This window comes from Triticum aestivum, chromosome 1D, assembly GCF_018294505.1.
Source record: "Triticum aestivum cultivar Chinese Spring chromosome 1D, IWGSC CS RefSeq v2.1, whole genome shotgun sequence".
In the NCBI taxonomy this organism is placed as follows: Eukaryota; Viridiplantae; Streptophyta; class Magnoliopsida; order Poales; family Poaceae; genus Triticum; species Triticum aestivum.
The window spans coordinates 313,044,095-313,059,654 of NC_057796.1; positions in this window are offsets into that span (position 1 = coordinate 313,044,095).

Below are 15,560 nucleotides of genomic sequence, written 5' to 3' on the forward strand. Positions count from 1 at the left end.
AGAAAGCTATTTTTTGGTAAAAAAATCACGGCGAAGGTTTCAGTCCAATCGGAGTTACGGATCTCCATATATATGAAACGGTGAAAGGGCAGCGGGGGAGAACGCAGAAACAGAGAGAGACAGAGAGACAGATCCAATCTCGGAGGGGCTCTCGCCCCTCCCACGCCATGGAGGCCAAGGACCAGAGGGGAAACCCTTCTCCCATCTAGGGAGGAGGTCAAGGAAGAAGAACACGAAGGGGCCCCCTCTCCCCTTCTCTTCCGGTGGCGCCGGAACGCTGCCGTGGCCATCATCATCACCGCGATCTTCACCAACACCTACGCCATCTTCACCAACATCTCCATCACCTTCCCCCCTCTATCTATAGCTGTCCACTCTCCCGCAACCCGCTGTACCCTCTACTTGAACATGGTGCTTTATGCTTCATATTATTATCCAATGATGTGTTGCCATCCTATGATGTCTGAGTAGATTTTCGTTGTCCTATCGGTGGTTGATGAATTGCTATGATTGATTTAATTTGCTTGTGGTTATGTTGCTGTCCTTTGGTGCCCATCATATGAGCGCGCGTGTGGATCACACCATAGGGTTAGTTGTATGTTGATAGGACTATGTATTGGAGGGCAAGAGTGAGAGAAGCTTCAACCTAGCATAGAAATTGATGCATACGGGATTGAAGGGGGACCAATATATCTTAGTGATATGGTTGGGTTTTACCTTAATGAACGTTACTAGTTGCGGATGCTTGCTGATAGTTCCAATCATAAGTGCATAGAATTCCAAGTCAGGGATGACATGCTAGCAGTGGCCTCTCCCACATAAAACTTGCTATCGGTCTAGTAAAGTAGTCAATTGCTTAGGGACAATTTCGCAACTCCTACCACCACTTTTCCACACTCGCTATATTTACTTTATTGTGTTTTTATCTAAACAGCCCCTAGTTCTTATTCTTGTGCTCTTTATTACCTTGCAAACCTTTCACAAAACTCCTACAAAGTACTTCTAGTTTCATACTTGTTCTGGGTAAAGCGAACGTCAAGCGTGCGTAGAGTTGTATCGGTGGTCGATAGAACTTGAGGGAATATTTGTTCTACCTTTAGCTCCTCGTTGGGTTCGACACTCTTACTTATCAAAAGAGGCTACAATTGATCCCCTATACTTGTGGGTTATCAAGACCTTTTTCTGCCGCCGTTGCCGGGGAGCAATAGCGTGTGGTGAATATTCTCGTGTGTGCTTGTTTGCTTTATCACTAAGTAATTTTTATTTGCTGTTCTTAGTTGTTTTCTATCTTTAGTTATGGGTAGGAAACGTAAAATACCAAAAAAATTAGTTGTACCTACTGAACTATTGGTTGAAGAACCACTCAAATCTATCACACTCCTGAAGCTTTTTTACTTGGATCATCTTTGATCCCTATGTGCTCGTGCTGAAACCCCAACTAGCTTAGTTGAGGGCAAATCCTTAGATGAGCATGCTTGTTATGTGCGACACCGCATATCTGAAAAAGGGAAACTTTTACTGGGTCAAATTCATCGTTTGCAATGCTATGCTTGGAATTTATGTTCTATATATGATTTTACTTGTTGTTCTGAAAACCCTAAGAAACACCTTCCCTACCAATGTGAGTTTAGTGATAATGGAATCTTATCTTCTTATGCTAAAGGTGTTTATAATTACTATGATGTTCAACAAATTGAAGAATTTGTTGCTTTTAAGGGTGCTTATGAAATTGCTTCTTTGATTGAAAAGTATGATGCTACTCTTTACAAATCTGAAAATTTTGCCATACTTAAATATTGCTATGATAATTATGCTTCTAATGCCTATGTTGAACCATATATTGAGGACTACTCCGCTATCCAAGAAGAGACTAATATTTTGCAGGAGTCTATGGAAGAAGAAATTGATGAAACTATGAGCTCATTGGATGAAAAAGATGATGAGAGCGAAGAACAAAAGGAGGAAGAGCGGATTAGCTACCCGTGCCCACCTTCTAATGAGAGTAACCCTCCAACTCATACATAGTTTAATTTCCCTTCGTGCTTACCGAAGGATGATTGATGGTGTGTTGATGATGAACTCCTTGCTCTTGTGCTTGAATTGATAGTCTCCCCAACACTCAACTCTCTCACATATATTTGGATTTGGTGGAAAGATGATTTAAGTGGAAAGCAACTTGGGGAAGGCTAGAGATCAAGATTCTTGTGGTTGGATTGGAATATCTTGGTCTCAACACATGAGTAGGTGGTTCTCTCTCAGAAAATGAATGCTGGAAGTGTAGGCACATTCTGATGGCTCTCTCCACGAATGGAGGAAGGGTGGAGGGGTATATATAGCCTCTACACAAAATCTAACCATTACACACAATTTACCAAACTAGATGAGACCGAATACTCAAACTCGGTCAGACCAATTTAGTTCAAAATGTGAACGTTAGGATTTTCGATGGGACCGACATGTCAAATCGGTGGGACCGACTTCATTAGGGTTAGGTCATAACGTAATCTCGGTGAGACCGATCACATGAACTCGGTGAGACCGATTTCTGTAATAGGCAAACAGAGAGTTGGTCAGGAAAACTCGGTGGGACCGATCGCTCATTTCGGTAAGACCGAAACATTACGAAGAGGAAACAGAGAGTTTGCGTTGCGAACTCGGTGGGACCGATCGCTCATCTTGGTTAGACCGAAACGTTTGCAATCCCATCTCGGTGAGACCGAGATCCCTATCGGTGAGATCGAACTGATTAGGGTTTCTGGCTATGGCTATGTCAAATGAACTCGGTGGCGCCGGATAGATCAAATCGGTGGGGCCGTTTTTGACTTTTGGTTTGGGACATATGTGGAATTGAGAAAGTGGTTGAGGACTTTTGGAGCATATAACTAAGCATTTTGAGCAAGCAAGCCATTAAGCAACACCTCATCCCCTTTTAATAGTATTGGCTTTTCCTATGGACTCAATGTGATCTTGGTTCACTAAAATGAAAATGTAGAGTCTTGAGCTTGAGCCAATATATGTCCTTAGCATTAGGAGGGGTCCACATCTCTAGTCCATGCCATGCCAATCATTGAACTTTCTGAAATGGTCATCTTGAAAGAGCATTAGTTCAATGAGCTATATGTTTTTAGGAATTACCAAAACCACCCAGGGATTAGGTGCACTTTCACCATGCCGCGGGCCAGCGTCATGGACCATCTGGCACAGCCGCTGGCCACTCGCATGCGTCGCCACCATGGGTCTGGAGTGAGCACTTTTGCGCTTATTTGTGTAGGTGCTTAGGCAAATGCTTAGGTGCGTACGATGTGGTAGATGCATTGGAATGGAGGGGCGCCTTTATATGAGTGCAAACTGCGTTGCATTCACATCGTGCTGCCTCTTTTCCCGGTCCTCCTCCCATTGCTTCCTCATGCATTCACACGATGCTAATTGAAGGAGGATGCATCATTGGTCGTTCAGCATTTCGGGAACCGCTACCCTCTCCCTCGTCTGCATTAAAGTCGTATCGGGGACTGCGCCGCCCGCTGTCAAATCGAATAGTACTCCGCTCCCCTCTGCATGCTCGGCTGAACACGCCTCCTCGCCTCCATCTATGCTTAATTACTGAATTTTAGTTGCAAAAATTAGATACTGCTAGTGATTTTTAGATTCATATGTTGACAAATCGCAGTGTTACAAGGTTGACAAATGGCAATGTTACTAGATCAACAAATGTCAATCTTTCCAGTTTGACAAATGGCAACATACCCAATATGAAAGATGCAAATCTTACCAAATTGTTTGTAAGTGGTTGCACATGGGTCATCCGGAAGAACCATTTGCGTTCAAGAGATGCACAAATCCTGCTCTCACTTTGCCTACGGGTGTTCTATCTAAAACGTTTGTGATCAAGAGCCATTAAAACCTATAGCCATTAAAACCAAGACACATGGTGTCACGTGAATGGTTAATAGAATGCACACGGTTTGAATTATATAAATGTCTGAGATATTAAAGTGGCAGCTATTTTTTTCAAAATGCCTTTGTTGGTTGTTCTTCGAGCGCGCCTTCTCCCAAAATGGACATGAAAAATACCACAGCATATCGGGTGCCATTCCATGATAGCATGCCAAGTTTCATGAATTTCAGACGAGTTTTGCATTTACTAGAATTTAAAAACAAAGTATCTCAATGTTTTGCCGGCAATCAACGGTGCCCTGGAGTTTGAAATTCATTCCCATTTCTTGCATTGGACCTAAGCATGCACCCAAGGACAAAGATTTAATTTTTCAACCAATTTATATGCACTGGAGCATGTGCATTTAGTTCAAATTTGAATTATGCACATAGATGCATTGAAAACTCAGTTAATGCATAAAAATGTCCAAACGAACCCCAAAATCACAAAAATTGACACAACACTCCTGTTGTTCTATGTTGACATGAGAAAAAATTTGAAAACAATAACAGGAAATGGATATCGTTTCATCCCCAAAGGTGGGACGTTCCCTATCAAAACCATCATGCTTGTTGTGAGAAGCTCTGGTTTGTGAGAAGCATATACCCAAACCTGCCCCAAATGGGACAAAAAATTTACCAAGGCATGTTGATGCCGCTCCATGATAGCATGCCAAGTTTCATGAATTTCATACGAGTTTTGGATTTACTAGAATTTAAAAACCTGGTATCTCAATGGTTGCGGCCGAGTGACGGTGGCACGGTGTTTCAAATTCATTCCCATTTCTTGCATTGGATCTAAGCATGCACCCAAGGACAAAGATTTGATTTTTCAACCAATTTATATGCACTGGAGCACGTGCATGTAGTTCAAATTTGAATTATGCACATAAATGCATTGAAAACTCAGTTAATGCATAAAAATGTCCAAACGAACCCCGAAAAATCAAAAAAATTGACACAACACTCCTGTTGTTCTATGTTGACACGACAAAATTTTTGAAAGCAATAAGTGGCAAGGATATCGTTTCGTCCCCAAAGGTGGGACGTTCCCTACCGAAACCATCATGCTTGTTGTGAGAAGCTCTGGTTTGCGAGAAGCATATACCCAAACCTGCCCCAAATAGGACAAAAAAATTACCACGGCATGTTGATGCCGCTCCATGATAGCATGCCAAGTTTCATGAATTCCAGACGAGTTTTGGATTTACTAGAATTTAAAAACTAGGTATCTCAATCTTTGCGGCCGAGTGACGATGGCAGGGTGTTTGAAATTCATTCCCATTTCTTCCATTGGACCTAAGCATGCACCCAAGGACAAATATTTGATTTTTCAACCAATTTATATGCACTGGAGCACGAGCATGTAGTTCAAATTTGAATTATGTACATAAATGCATTGAAAACTCAGTTAATGCATAAAAATGTCCAAACGAACCCCAAACAATCACAAAAATTGACACAACACTCCTGATGTTCTATGTTGACACGAGACAAATTTTGAAAGCAATAAGAGGCAATGGACACGTTTTGTCCCCAAAGGTGGGACTTTCCCTACCGAAACCATCATGCTTGTTGTGAGAAGCTCTGGTTTGTGAGAAGCGTATACCCAAACCAGCCCCAAATGGGACAAAAAATTTACCACGGCATGTTGATGCCACGCCATGATAGCATGCCAAGTTTCATGAATTTCAGACGAGTTTTGGATTTACTAGAATTTAAAAACCAGGTATCTCAATGTTTGCGGCCGAGTGACGGTGGCAGGGTGTTTGAAATTCATTCCCATTTCTTGCATTGGACCTAAGCATGCACCCAAGGACAAAGATTTGATTTTTCAACCAATTTATATGCACTGGAGCACGTGCATGTAGTTCAAATTTGAATTATGCACATAAATGCATTGAAAACTCAGTTAATGCATAAAAATGTCCAAACAAACCCCAAAAATCACAAAAATTGACACAACACTCCTGTTGTTCTATGTTGACACGAGAAATTTTTTGAAAGTAATAAGAGGCAATGGATATCATTTCATCCCCAAAGGTGGGACGTTCCCTACCGAAACCATCATGCTTGTTGTGAGAAGCTCTAGTTTGTGAGAAGCATATAACCAAACCTGCCCCAGATGGGACAAAAGAATTACCACGGCATGTTGATGCCGCTCCATGATAGCATGCCAAGTTTCATGAATTCCAGACGAGTTTTGGATTTACTAGAATTTAAAAACCAGGTACCTCAATGTTTGCGGCAGAGTGACGGTGGCCGGGTGTTTGACATTCGTTCCCATTTCTTGCATGGGACCTAAGCATGCAACCAAGGACACATATTTGAATTTTCAACTAATTTATATGCATTAGAGCATGTGCATGTAGTTCAAATTTGAACTATGCACATGAATGCATAGAAAACTCAGTTAATGTATAAAAAATGTCCAAGGGAACCCCAAAAAATCCCAAAAATTGACACAACACTCCTATTGTTCTATGTTGACGCTAGGAAAATTTTGAAATCGAGAAGAGGCAATGGATATCGTTTCGTCCAGAAAGGTGAAACGTACGTTCCCTACCGAAACCATCACGCTTGTTGTGAGAAGCACTGATTTATGAGAAGCTTATACCCAAACCTGCCCCAAACGGGACAAAATTTTTACCACGGCATGTTGATGCCGCTCCATGATAGCATGCCAAGTTTCATGAATTTCGGACGACTTTTGGGTTTACTAGAATTACAAAAGCAAGTACATCAACGTTTGCCGGAGAGCCACGGTGCCGTGGTGTTTGAAATTCATCCCCATTTCTTGCATGGGACATAAGCATAAACCCATGGACACATATATGATTTTACAACCCATGTTGGTGCACTGGAGCATGTGCATGTAGTTTAATTTTGAATTGTGCACCTGAAATGGCTAGAAAATCAATTTAATGTATAAAATTTCCAAACGAACCCTGAATAATTCGAATTCTTTTACGACACACATATACTTGCATGTTCACTGCAGATAAAAGGTCTAGCAATTCAAACACCGTCCGTTGCCGCTGTGACCCCATTATGTAATTCAAATCAAGGCGAAAAATCAAGTAGATCCCACATAGTATATTATAGCAAACCGTGTGAGATGCACCACAAAATATCTTGGAGCACCATCGGAGTTGTTGGAAATATGCCCTAGAGGCAATAATAAAATGGTTATTATTATATTTCCTTGTTCATGATAATTGTCTATTGTTCATGCTATAATTGTGTTATCTGGAAATCATAATACATGTGTGAATACATAGACCACAACATGTCCCTAGTGAGCCTCTAGTTGAGTAGCTCATTGATCAACGGATAGTCATGGTTTCCTGACTATGGACATTGGATGTCATTGATAACGGGATCACATCATTAGGAGAATGATGTGATGGACAAGACCCAATCCTAAGCACAGCGCAAAGATCGTGTAGTTTGTTTGCTAGAGCTTTTCCAATGTCAAGTATCTTTTCCTTAGACCATGAGATCGTGTAACTCCCGAATGCCGTAGGAGTGCTTTGGGTGTACCAAATGTCACAACGTAACTGGGTGACTATAAAGGTACACTACAGGTATCTCTGAAAGTGTCTGTTGGGTTGACACGGATCGAGACTGGGATTTGTCACTCCGTATGACGGAGAGGTATCTCTGGGCCCACTCGGTAATGCATCATCATAATGAGCTCAATGTGACTAAGGAGTTAGCCACGGGATCATGCATTACGGTACGAGTAAAGAGACTTGCCGGTAACGAGATTGAACAAGGTATTGGGATACCGACGATCGAATCTCGGGCAAGTAACATACCGATTGACAAAGGGAATTGTATACGGGATTGATTGAATCCTCGACATCGTGGTTCATCCAATGAGATCATCGTGGATCATGTGGGAGCCAACATGGGTATCCAGATCCCGTTGTTGGTTATTGACCGGAGAGTCGTCTCGGTCATGTCTGCGTGTCTCCCGAACCCGTAGGGTCTACACACTTAAGGTTCGGTGACGCTAGGGTTGTAGAGATATTAGTATGCGGAAACCCGAAAGTTGTTCGGAGTCCCGAATGAGATCCCGGACGTCACGAGGAGTTCCGGAATGGTCCGGAGGTGAAGAATTATATATAGGAAGTCCAGTTTCGGCCACCGGGAAAGTTTCGGGGGTTACCGGTATTGTACTGGGACCACCGGAAGGGTCCCGGGGGTCCACCGGGTGGGGCCACCTATCCCGGAGGGCCCCATGGGCTGAAGTGGGAGGGGAACCAGCCCCTAGTGGGCTGGTGCGGGCCCCCTTGGGCCTCCCCCTGCGCCTAGGGTTGGAAACCCTAGGGGTGGGGGCGCCCCCCACTTGGCTTGGGGGGGAAGCCACCCCTTTGGCCGCCGCCCCCCCTCAGATGGGATCTCCAGGGGGCCGGCGCCCCCCCAGGACCCCTATATATAGTGGGGGGAGGGAGGGCAGCAGTACCCTAGCCCCTGGCGCCTCCCTCTCCCTCCCGTGACACCTCTCCCTCCCACTTGCGCTTGGCGAAGCCCTGCCGGGATCCCCGCTACTTCCACCACCACGCCGTCGTGCTGCTGGATCTCCATGAACCTCTCCTTCCCTTTGCTGGATCAAGAAGGATGAGACGTCGCTGCTCCGTACGTGTGTTGAACGCGGAGGTGCCATCCGTTCGGCACTCGGTCATCGGTGATTTGGATCATTCACCCGGTTGATGTAGTCGAACTTCTTCGCGATCCAACCGATCGAGTACCGAACATACGACACCTCCGCATTCAGCACACGTTCAGCTCGGTGACGTCCTCCGCCTTCTTGATCCAGCTAGACGGCAAGGTAGTGGATGAGTTTTGATAGCATGACAGCGTGGTGAAGGTGATGGTGAAGCTATCTCAGCAGGGCTTCGCCTAAGCACTATGAAAATATGATCGGGGGTGTAAACGGTGGAGGGGGGCGCCGCACACGGCTAAGACAACATTGTGTTGTGCTAGGCGCCCCCCCTCCCACATATATATAGGTGGGGGAGGAGGGAGTAGCTAGGAAGCGCCCCCAAGTAGGCCAAATCGTACTTGGGGTCCTCCCCAAGTGGCGCCCTGATACGTCTCCGTCGTATCTATAATTTTTTATTGTTCCATGCCAATATTATACAACTTTCATATACTTTTGGCAACTTTTTATACTATTTTTGGGACTAACATATTGATCCAGCGCCTAGTGCCAGTTCATGTTTGTTGCATGTTTTATGTTTCGCAGAAACCCCATATCAAACAGAATCCAAACGGAATAAAAACGGACGGAGAATATTTTTGTAATATTTGGGAAATATGGGAGGAAGAATCAACGCGAGACGGTGCCCGAGGTGGCCACGAGGCAGGGGGCGCGCCTGGCCCCCTGGGCGCGCCCCTGACCCTCGTGGGCCCCTCGTAAGGCGGTTGCTGCTCTTCTTTCGCCGCAAGAAAGATAATTTTCGGAAAAAAAATCTTGGCGAAGGTTTCAATCCAATCGGAGTTACGGATCTTCGGATATATAAGAAACGGCGAAAGGGTAGCATACCAGAACGCAGAAACAGAGAGAGACAGAGAGACAGATCCAATCTTGGAGGGGTTCTCGCCCCTCCCATGCCATGGAGGCCAAGGACCAGAGGGGAAACCCTTCTCCCATCTAGGGAGGAGGTCAAGGAAGAAGAAGAAGAAGAAGGGGGCCCCTCTCCCCCTCTCTTCCGGTGGCGCCGGAACGCTGCCGTGGCCATCATCATCATCACCGCGATCTTCACCAACACCTCCGCCATCTTCACCAACATCTCCATCACCTTCCCCCCTCTATCTACAGCGGTCCACTCTCCCGCAACCCGCTGTACCCTCTACTTGAACATGGTGCTTTATGCTTCATATTATTATCCAATGATGTGTTGCCATCCTATGACGTCTGAGGAGATTTTTGTTGTCCTATCGGTGGTTGATGAATTGCTATGAATGATTTAATTTGCTTCTGGTTATGTCGTTGTCCTTTGGTGCCCATCATATGAGCGCGCGCGTGGATCACACCATAGGGTTAGTTGTATGTTGATAGGACTATGTATTGGAGGGCAAGAGTGACAGAAGCTTCAACCTAGCATAGAAATTGATGCATACAGGATTGAAGGGGGACCAATATATCTTAATGCTATGGTTGGGTTTTACCTTAATGAACGTTAGTAGTTGCGGACGCTTGCTAATAGTTCCAATCATAAGTGCATAGAATTCCAAGTCAGGGATGACATGCTAGCAGTGGCCTCTCCCACATAAAACTTGCTATCGGTCTAGTAAAGTAGTCAATTGCTTAGGGACAATTTCGCAACTCCTACCACCACTTTTCCACACTCGCTATATTTACTTTATTGCTTCTTTACCTAAACAGCCCCTAGTTTTTATTTACGTGCTCTTTATATTCTTGCAAACCTATCCAACAACACCTACAAAGTACTTCTAGTTTCATACTTGTTCTAGGTAAAGCGAACGTCAAGCGTGCGTAGAGTTGTATCGGTGGTCGATAGAACTTGAGGGAATATTTGTTCTACCTTTAGCTCCTCGTTGGGTTCGACACTCTTACTTATCAAAAGAGGCTACAATTGATCCCCTATACTTGTGGGTTATCAAGACCTTTTTCTGGCGCCGTTGCCGGGGAGCAATAGCGTGGGGTGAATGTTCTCGTGTGTGCTTGTTAGCTTTATCACTAAGTAATTTTTATTTGTGTTCTTAGTTGTTCTCTATCTTTAGTTATGGATATGGAACACGAAATACCAAAAAAATTAGGTTCACTTGCTACTCATGGAGATGGGGAACCTCCTAAAACCCCCGATGCTTATTATGTGAAAAATATTATGTACTACTTTGATAATCCTGAGAAAACCCCATTCAACTTTGTAATGGGAGACACGTTGTATCAACGTGAATACTTTAGGGATTATCGCTTGACTCAAAAAGGGAAACTATTATGGGATCAAATTTATATGTTTAAGTGGTATGCTAGGCAACTATGCTTGAGATATGATTATACTTGTTGCTCTAGGGTGAAGTCTCCACACCTTCCCTTTTCATGCAAATTTAATGATAATGTAACCCTGGCTTCTTATGCTAGAGGTATATATGATTACTATGGTGTGGAACAAATAGAATAATTTGTTGCTTTTAAGGGTGCATGTGAAATTGAATCTTTGTTTAAAGAATTTGAAGATTTTGATGATTCAGTTTATAGACCTGAAAATTTAGCTATCCTTAAATATTGCTATGAGAATTATGAATACAATGCCGATATTGATGCATTTATTGAGAAAGTCTCCGCTGTCCAAGAAGAGACTAATATTTTGCAGGAGTCTATGGAAGAAGAAATTGATGAAACTGTGAGTTGGATGAAAAAGATGAGGAGGAGAGCAAAGAACAAAAGGAGGAAGAGCGGATTGATCACCCGTGCCCACCTTCTAATGAGAGTAACTCTTCAACTCATACATTGTTTAATTTCCCTTCGTGCTTACCGAAGGATGATTGCTATGATGAATGTTATGATCCCGTTGATTCTCTTGAAATATCCCTTTTTGATGATGCTTGCTATCCTTGTGGCCAAGATGCCAATATGAATTATGCTTATGGAGATGAGCTTGCTATAGTTCCTTATGTTAAACATGAAATTGTTGCTATTGCACCCACGCATGATAGTCCTATTATCTTTTTGAATTCTCCCGACTACACTATATCGGAGAAGTTTTCCCTTATTAAGGATTATATTGATGGGTTGCCTTTTACTGTTGCACATGATGATTTTGATGAATATAATATGGATGTGCTTGCTGCTCCTACTTGCAATTATTATGAGAGAGGAACTATATCTCCACCTCTCTATGCTTCCAACATGATAAAATTGCAAGAAACTGTTTATACTATGCATTGGCCTTTACTTTGTGTGCATGAATTGTTCTTTTATGACATGCTAATGCATAGGAAGAGAGTTAGATTTCGTTATTGCTTGATATATGTTACTTTGTGCTCACTACTAAATGCTAAATCATTGTTAATTAAAATTGGCTTTGATATACCTTGGGATCCGGGTGGATCCATTACTTGAGCACTATATGCCTAGCTTAATGGCTTTAAAGAAAGCGCTGCCAGGGAGACAACCCGGAAGTTTTAGAGAGTCATTTATTTCTGTTGAGTGCTTTCATATAGTTTAGAAACAAAAAAATAAAGATGGGAACCCAAAACTTTTTCAAAAGGAAAGTGAAAGTGAGAGAGACAAGCATTGTTGAAGTGGGGGAGCTCCTTGAACTTTGTTCATGCTCACGGAAACTCTGTGAATCTTGATTACAGAAACTTATCAACAAAAATAATTATCCCCTTGTAAAATTCCTTTGTACGATAAAAATAATGTGCCAAGGTTTGCCTTTAGGATGTTTACAATGCTTGTTGGTTTGTACGGTGCATGACAGAAACTTTGGCTGTAGTGCGCGATTTTACAATGTTTACTGGAACGTCAAACGGTTCTGAAACTTTTTTCACTGTCTTTCTATACAAATAATTTTGGCAGAATTTTTCAAGTACCAGAAGTATGGTGAATGTTCAGATTATTACAGACTGTTCTGTTTTAGACAGATTCTGTTTTTGATGCATAGCTTGCTTGTTTTGATGAAACTATCAATTTATATCAGTGGATTAAGCCATGAAAAAGTTATATTACAGTAGCTACAGTAAAAAATAAAATATGAATTGGTTTGCAACAGTACTTAGAGTAGTGATTTGTTTTGTTATACTAACAGATCTTACCGAATTTTCTGTTGAGTTTTGTGTGGATGAAGTGTTCGAAGATCGAGGAGGTCTCGATGTGAGGAGAAGAAGGAGAGGCAAGAGCTCAAGCTTGGGGATGCCCAAGGCACCCCAAGTAAATATTCAAGGAGTCTCAAGCGTCTAATCTTGGGGATGCCCAGAAGGCATCCCACCTTTCTTCGACAAGTATCGGTATGTTTTCGGATTCGTTTCATTCATGTGATATGTGCAGATCTTGGAGCGTCTTTTGCATTTAGTTTTCACTTTTATTTTATGCACCATGCTGGTATGAGATAGTCCTTGGTTGATTTATATAATGCTCTTTGTACTTCACTTATATCTTTTGAGTATGGCTTTATAGAATGCTTCATGTGCTTCGCTTATATCATTTGAAGTTTGGATTGCCTGTTTCTCTTCACATAGAAAATCGCCATTTGTAGAATGCTCTTTTGCTTCACTTATATTTGTTAGAGCGTGGGCATATATTTTGTAGAAAGAATTAAACTCTCTTGCTTCACTTATATCTATTTAGAGAGATGACAGGAACTGGTCATTCACATGGTTAGTCATAAAATGCTACATAAAACCTGTATATCACTGAATATGATATGTTTGATTCCTTGCAATAGTTTTGCGATATAAAGGTGGTGATATTAGAGTCATGCTAGTTGAGTAATTATGAAATTGGGAAATACTTGTGTTGAGGTTTGCAAATCATGTAGCATGCACGTATGGTGAACCGTTATGTAACGAAGTTGGAGCATGAGGTATTTATTGATTGTCTTCCTTATGAGTGGCGGTCGGGGACGAGCGACGGTCTTTTCCTACCAATCTATCCCCCTAGGGGCATGCGCAGTAGTACTTCACTTCAAGGGCAAATAAACTTTTGCAATAAGTATATGAGTTCTTTATGACTAATGTGAGTCCATGGATTATACGTACTCTCACCCTTCCATCATTGCTAGCCTCTTCGGTACATCCAAACCCCGTGATACGATACGCTCAGTCACACATAAGCCTCATTATATCTTCCTCAAAACAGCCACCATACCTACCTATCATGGCATTTCCATAGCCATTCCGAGATATATTGCCATGCAACTTCCATCCTCATCATGACTTGAGCATTTATTGTCATATTGCTTTGCATGATCGTAAGATAGCTAGCATGATGTTTTCATGGCTTGTCCGTTTTTTGATGTCATTGTTATGCTAGATCATTGCACATCTCGGTACACCGATGGAGGCATTCATATAGAGTCATACTTTGTTCTAGACATCGAGTTGTAATATTGAGTTGTAAGTAAATAAAAGCGTGATGATCATCATTACTAGAACATTGTCCCATGTGAGGTTATCAAAATAAAAGAGGCCAAAGAAGCCCAAATAAAAAAGAGGCCAAAGAAGCCCATCATAAAAAAAGAGAGAAAAAAAAGAAAAAAATTGAGAGAAAAAGAGAGAAGGGACAATGTTACTATCCTTTTACCACACTTGTGCTTCAAAGTAGCACCATGTTCTTCATATAGAGAGTCTCATTGAGTTATCACTTTCATATACTAGTGGGAATTTTCATTATAGAACTTGGCTTGTATATTCTGATGATGGGCTTCCTCAAATGCCCGAGGTCTTCATGAGCAAGCAAGTTGGATGCACCCCCACTTAGTTTCCAGTTTGAGCTTTCATACACTTATAGCTCTTAGTGCATCCGTTGCATGGCAATCCCTACTCCTCACATTGACATCAATTGACGGGCATCTCCATAGCCCGTTAATTAGCCGTGTCAATGTGAGACTTTCTCCTTTTTTGTATTCTCCACACAACCACCATCATCATATGATATTCCACCTATACCGCTATATCCATGGCTTGCGCTCATGTATTGCGTGAGGGTTGAAAAGGCTGAAGCGCGTTAAAAAGTATGAACCAATTGCTCGGCTTGCCATCGGGGTTGTGCATGATTTGAATGCTTTGTGTGGTGAAGATGGAGCATAGCCAGACTATATGATTTTGTAGGGATGAGCTTTCTTTGGCTATGTTATTTTGATAAGACATAATTGCTTGGTTAGTATGCTTGAAGTATTATTGTCTTAATGTCAAATGATAGACTATTGCTTTGAATCACTCGTGTCTTAATATTCATGCCATGATTAGATTATGTGATCAAGATTATGCTAGGTAGCATTCCACATCAAAAATTATCTTTTTTTATGATTTACCTACTCGAGGACGAGCAGGAATTAAGCTTGGGGATGCTGATACGTCTCCGTCGTAGCTATAATTTTTGATTCTTCCATGCCAATATTATACAACTTTCATATACTTTTGGCAACTTTTTATACTATTTTTGGGACTAACATATTGATCCAGTGCCCAGTGCCAGTTCCTGTTTGTTGCATGTTTTATGTTTCGCAGAAAACCCATATCAAACGGAATCCAAATGGAATAAAAACGGACGGAGAATATTTTTGGAATATTTGGGAAATATGGGAGGAAGAATCAACGCGAGACGGTGCCCGAGGTGGCCACGAGGCAGGGGGCGCGCCTGGCCCCCCTGGCCGCGCCCCTGACCCTCGTGGGCTCCTCGTAAGGCAGATGCTGCTCTTCTTTGGCCGCAAGAAAGCTAATTTTGGGGGGAAAAAATCTTGGCGAAGGTTTCAATCCAATTGGAGTTACGGATCTCCGGATATATAAGAAACGGCGAAAGGGCAGAATACCAGAACACAGAAATAGAGAGAGACAGATCCAATCTCTGAGGGGATCTCGCCCCTCCCATGCCATGGAGGCCAAGGACCAGAGGGGAAACCCTTCTCCCATCTAGGGAGGAGGTCAAGGAA